Consider the following 7,053-nt stretch of genomic DNA (forward strand, 5'->3'; position numbering starts at 1 on the left):
ATTTACATTAAGAGGACAGCATAAAACATGTTGGGGTTTCGTTGTCACTGAGAAGCTTCGTAGCTCTGGGCCCTTTACAGACAGCGCACATATTAAGAGAAGGATTCCTTGTATTGTTGTTCAAACAATCAGAGGTGTAGGGTCACATGGTGATGATGGTTGAAGAGTGAAAGGGGAATGACAGAATTAGTCAGTGTGAAAGAGAGAGATATTATCTGTCCAGAAACACCTTCGGCTATTCTAAAATGAAACTCTTCACCGTGGCTGTGACCTCTCGCCTCTGTTTTAGAGCACAGAGTAATTGAGGTTAACAATTTCATTCGACCTATGAATCTTCTGTGTGGATTTCAGCAGAAATTTTTCCTGTTAAACTGTGAAAACATAAAGAACCCCCCCCCGTTTGAATATGCTTATCTTTAGCTCCAGAAATATTGTAATGTGAGGCAGCGTATTAAAGTTACACCACAGAGGGAGAACGTTGCATGGAGGACAGATAAAGCGTTTTAGAAAAATTAAATGGACTCTGAACTCAGCGATTTTACTGGTAACTCTTATGATGATGCCACTTGATCTCACACATTAAAGGGCCGTCAGTGGTTTGAGCTAAAATTAGCTCCCCTCTGTAAATACTCATATCATGCAATGCATCACATTTTTTGGGCCCCATTCATATTTGACTGCCTCCCAAGAAGGCATATTCAACTACTGCGGGCATCCACCTTTCAGATTCTCCGGAGAACAGCGGTGCAAGTGCCTGGGGTGCTACAAAGCTACAACACAATACAGGGAATGGCTCCCGACACCTAAATGAACGAAAAGGAAAAATGGCAGCAACACCCAGCCTGAAATGTATTGCACAAAGAACACACATACAGACTGACACACTGGCACCTTTCGGAGTCCAGGGACTTGAAAACATGCATGTCAATGAGTTTGGCTGCAGGCATATATGCCTCCCTCTGAGTCACTTTTACTGCCACCTCGTCCCAGTGCTGTACACCTACTGCTTAGAAAGGTCACAATGTAAAGCCAGCAGCAAGAAAAGAAATGAAGTTTTTCCATGGGGTGACTTCAGTCTTGAGGTGTGAGTATGTGCTGTGGTTTGGATTGTGTCAGGATGTTTCTCGCTCTCTCTCCCTCTCTCTCTTTCTGTGTGTGTGTTTCTAATGGTAATTTGGGGTAATTTCATTGTGATAACCAAAAGTTAAGTTCATTGAATATTTTATAATAGAGGAAATATGTCTTTGGTAAATTACAGTCTAATTAAAGCAGCAATAGCGCTTATAATGTGGTCTAGATGGGTTTTAATAATAATTTAATTAATAATTGGACAAACCTTGTAAAAGTAAACATGGGTTTTAATTGTTAGCCAAAATATTTATCTTAAAGGTCCTATAGCTTTTTGTAAGCACAAATTCGAACTTGAATATTTTTTTCTTATTCCGTTTGATGAGTATAACTAAATTTTATATTTATGATGTATCTTAGGTCTGCCTCCATCTTTTACACCCAGTCCCTCTTCTACAGATAGTTTCTTCTTTCTTCCCCTCTGTTTGTCTTACTGTCCTTCTCTCTTGCTGTCATCATATTTATATCATTTTTTTCCCCTTTTCTGTTTTCTTCTATTTATAGCCCTCCCTTCCTCTCTCTGAGTGAAATGTGAAATCAAATTAATATCAAGGAGAATCCTTGCATCCCTGCAGCCTTTGGCCATCTGATAAGAAACTGCTTAAACTTTAAGAGAAATATTTATGTCTGATTTGTTGTAACATGAGGTGACACGCTCTGTGGCAGTACTAATTGCAAGAAACAAAAAAATGGTTGTAAAAGTTCTCTCTCACGTGATTGAAAATACTTTTAGCAGTTGTTAAAAAGATGAGCATCATTGCGTAACAATTTTGGATTTCTATACCAACACACGGCTCATAAATGGATTTACACATTAACGTGTGTCAGACAAATTAAAAACTTGCATGAGAAACTTCTGAAATATTTCTTAAGGGGCATTAATCCTGTCTTTTGGGTGATGAAACATCAAAATGAAGTCTGTCGGTTGTAGACAGAAGCTTTCTGTCCGCCCACAGTGCCTGTGCATAATCCAACTATTATCTGGGAAAAAAAAGATGGAGGCAAGACGGTATGAGTGTGTTTGCATGGGAGAAAAGAGAGAATTGATAGCCTGAAGATGGAGTGCCTCCCACAGTTATTTCAGCCACTATAAAATCATTATGCATACAGTAGAGCATCTGCATGACCATAATTATATGCAAAACACATACACATGCTGTATTATAGTTTAGATTGGAACAAGCTGAGTTTTATGGGACAAAATCTGTGAAATATTCATGATCAAATTTTTACCGGCAACAGAGATTGTTGAGCTGGTGAAGCAATTCAATGTGCCAGCACATTAAAGAGAAAAGCTAATTCTGGTGGCTGAATGCTTTAAATGCCATTTAACTTTACCGATATGTCTCTGGCGAGCTGGTGCAAAGGTGCCTCCAGTGTCAGCACAGTGAAACACATCTGCAGGTCAGGGAAGGCACACCAGGATGGCAGCATCAAAGCTTTCCCCTCTTCTATAAGTTCTTTTTAAACTTAGTCTAGTTCTCTTTCTTGCTCTGACATGTATCTATGCCCCCCCAACCATTCCTGCCTCCCTCCTCCCTCCTGTCCTCTGTCTGTGACATTCTCTGTCTCCTTCAGTAATTTTCCTGTTTTCCTCCCATCGGATTGGGAATCACACCATGCAGTTAATAGTGCTGTCATATGAGTACTCACCTATGCTCATCAAATCACAATACTGAAGGTTATTAGTCATTTTTAACAATGCCTCAGCAGTGTACTTTCAAAAATGGCATTACATGTATAGTTCATAGTTTTATCCCTAATTTTTTCCCTGGCTCTTGCATACATCTCTTAAGATGGAGAAGTCCATGAATCTACAAATCGTGGTATAGGACATTACCCAAATTCCCTATGCCTAATGGAGTGTCAACATGGATAGGCTATTAACGTATAATGATGTGCCTTGCCATAACGAGTGGATTATTTGGTTTACTATGCCATGAGTGGCTACACGGAAATAACGCAGGGGGAGAAGAGAGGAGGCTAATTCGGTCCTAATTCGATGCCCGAGGCGATCTGATCCGTTTTGTTATTGTATGTATGAAGTGCCTCTCCTCTCCTGTGAGCGCAGTACGGTGAAAAGCTATTTTAGAGGCTGTGGATGCAGTGAGAGCATCACATCCTTTCAGAGTTCCTCAGAACACATCAGATAGGACAAAATATTTTTTCTGCTTACTCTCTGCATACTACATGCATCAGCAAGTCGCCGCCTCTCTCTCTCTCTCTCTCTCTTGTGTGACGTTATGTTTCATGCTCATTAATGTGCGCTCTAGAAGACTGAAATTTAACAAATCAAACAGCAGTATAGATTCATTTAGTTTAGGCTGTCGCTGCTGTTTCACATCTCCAGCATATTTATTTTAATGTGGCTGCAGCACACTTGTCTTATGAGGTTGATTTTACTGAGTTGTAGGTTGTCTTTCCACTTACAGTCAGGAAAAAGTAAAATTTTTCATTTTGACCTTTAGTGGTAAAAAAACAAAAAACAAAAAAAAACCTAGTCAACCACAATGTGAGTCACATCTTTTGTTTTATTTACAGTATCTGAAATGATTTAGAAATGTGATGGGGGATTGTGTGTGATGTATTGATAAACCAGCTTCCATCGTTATGGCAAAGCTAGTGGGGGTATATTGAAAAAAAGGAATCGGTGATCAATTGATTAAGAATTTGTCCATTCCTGTGTATATATTATTGCATGTTCCTAGAGAAAGTCGGCAGGCAGGCACAACATGGCTTTGGAGGATGACGACAATGCCAAGTATATCTCTGATCACCGAAAAGATTTCATTCATATTTACAGTAACGTGCTACAATGACTTCACACAACATGTCAGAGTTAGAGACAGCTATTGTAGTAATCGCTCTCCTTGAGGCTATTCTTTATCCGTTGCATATGCAGCGATGCAATGGTGCACAAGAATGAAATGGAAACATGCAAATTTTGCATAACCTCCATCATTTGCATATCCAGGCATTTTTAAATTTCCATCTGCACGGGTAAATGCGTGCTCAGTTATGTGATGCGAGGTTGGTTGGGAAGGCTTGCCCTATAAAAAACGGAGGCGAGGCTACTTTATCGAGGTATAGCGGGAAATCTAAGTAGCTCCTTCAATTTTCCTGTGACAAACATAAAACAGCAGGAACAGCTCTTTTCAGCTCAAAAAACCACAAAGTGACTGCATCATCTCCAAGTCCTGTAACCTTTCTCAAATTTGTAAAGGAGCCTGCATTCACCAAGTAATCATGCAAGTCAGTAACCTTTGATTCGGATCCATTTGCAGCTACAGATGAAATTACAGTATATACATCACATGAGCAAGTGAGGCATGAAAATTGATTTTTGATCATTCTATAATCACTTTTAAATTCATTCGTGATGTGAGGGAGAGGCAAAACGATTCCCAGTTGTAGCCAATCCACCGTCAATCATCCAGCAGAAATTAGCATTGAGAAATTGATCCACTGTTAAAATTGGAGAACATATGAATTGATTGTGGGCTTCCACGGCATTGCTGATGCTTCGCCAGAGGCTATAGACCAAATTACAGCATGCCTCAGACTCTATGCTGTCAAGCTTTTTGTCAGAGAACAATGAAAAGAAAACATCAAAAGCTATATAAGATTTTCTCTCCTGAATTAATTAACTTTATGGTAGCTCATGTAGTTCAAGGAACTCTACAGAAGCTACTTTTTTTGTTGTTGTTCTAAAGGATGTTTTTTTTTTTTTCAGCCATTTCTAAGACACATATTAGCATACATAAAATCATTAGCATTACATAAAAGGCCTACATTATATGTTGGCCTTATATGTAGGCCTTTTACCTTTTAACTTTAACTTTAGTTAAACCTATCCACATGCGACACAGTATTTAGAAGCAATGAGTGAGGGATGATTTGTTACTTGAAATATGATGCAAACAACATAATACAAAAATATTTCTAAAAATGCATCCACAGTAAAATAAATAAATAAATAAATAACAAATAGCTTCAAAGCAACTTTTCACTTGGTGATTTGATCAGAAACGATACCAGTTTTCATTTGGTATCATATATGACCCCTGAAGACGCCAATCAAACAGCATACTATAATGCAGTCATCATGGGGGCCCACTGTCCTCTTCTCACCCTTCATAAATGGCAGTTTACTCCAGGACTAATGACGCAGCATCAGATAATCATCTGCGTGCATTTAAAGTCTCCATGTCATCCCGACGTCCCTTCATCCGATTTCTCTCCACCATTCCTCCCTCCCTTTCACTCTCCATTCTTTCCACCTCCTTACTTATGCTTCTTTTTCCTTATTCGTTCACTTCTGTCTGTTCCTCTTACTTTCATTTCTCCTGCTTGCTGCTTATGTCCACCTCTCCTCTCCTCTCCTCCCTATGCTATGAGTAAATCATGCCAGTCAAAGCCTAGTAGGCACAACTGTCAGTACTGCTCATGGTAACCTTTCAGTGATGTAGACATGCAATAGTTAAGCCAGCAGCAGTGCCGAGCTAACGTACATTCTCAACTGCCTGTTCCCCCTCCGACCCGCTCTGCAAGTCTCTGTTTCCATTCGTTGTCATTTTATCTTCCTCTTGTGTCACATGGCTGCTTTTCTTATTCCATTTTCCTACTCCACTTAAACAAGCCTCCAAATTAGAGAGGAGTCATTAAAGCCCCTTTCACGATAAAGGTCAGTGGCACGCACGTGGTTGTGGTTAATTAATCCGCAGAGAGGAACCTGAACCCAAATAACTGCTCTGCTCAGTGAGCCTCACTTCTTACAACTAGACCAGAAGAGGAAATAGTCCTTTAGCTTTGCTGAAACATGATGTGCGCAGATCAGCATAACATTCCAGCGACTACAGATGATCACAGATGGCTATTCTGTGCACTCAGTCATGGTTGTGGCTACACAGTAGATCATCGTATAACACTATGAGGTTGTTAAGATCTGACCTTTAAAATACTTGTCTTAATACATTCCCCATTAGTTTAACACAAAATTCTAATTTGGGTATCCATGTAGACTAGATGGTCATCAAAAGACTGAGATTTTGCTTTTCGCACCACACGCATTATCTCAGGAGAAGTGGAGGTGTATATATATATATTGGGAGAGGTGTAGATGATCACCACCTAGCCCACACAGACAGCAGAGGTTAACACCACTCATGCTGGTTCTCACACTCCGTATACTGCGCAGAGGTGAGTGAGTTTCAGAATCACCGTACTGCTGTTGACGTTATTTTTAGCTGTTCAAACTGCAGGTAAAAAGTTACTTTGCACTTTACGTTGGATTACTTTTATCTATATAATAGTGATGGAGCTCTCAGCAGCTAGAATTTGTGGTGCAAAAGAAACAACTTTGGATGCAAATGACAAAGTTGAATGTATATTAAGGTGACTTGAACAAATTTCCTTATGTATTTGTCCGTTTATTGTGCATATCTGTCATGCAGTCTTCTGTTTTGCATACGTCTACGGCAAACGTGACTTTGTATTTGACACAATCTGGGGAAAATGAATAACATGTCTATTGTCTCATATCTGATGTACCTGCTCCCTCTAGTATAAAATAAAAGTCACTGATCATATATAAACAGTGTAAATCAGTATTGTGATTTATTTGAAATTTTGTTTCTTACTTTTACATTAATTTAATGAACTCAGTGTTGTTATCTGTCACAAGACATTACACAGTCTGGCTGGACCCCTTTATAAGCCTGTGGGATCTTCAGGCAAGGTTAGCTTGGTCTTCCTGTGTGTTCTGCTTCGGAGGGTGGCTCAGCCACAAAACACCCGCTAGAAACTTTTCCCTTGTCATTGTCAGTCTACATCACAAGTTAGCCAGGCAGACAATAATCCTGTGAGCCATGTCACAACACATCTGCTCCTCAAACTAAATGTCTATTTGAGAAGTTCTGATATAAA

Source organism: Echeneis naucrates, chromosome 5 (assembly GCF_900963305.1).
Source record: "Echeneis naucrates chromosome 5, fEcheNa1.1, whole genome shotgun sequence".
Lineage (NCBI taxonomy): Eukaryota > Metazoa > Chordata > Actinopteri > Carangiformes > Echeneidae > Echeneis > Echeneis naucrates.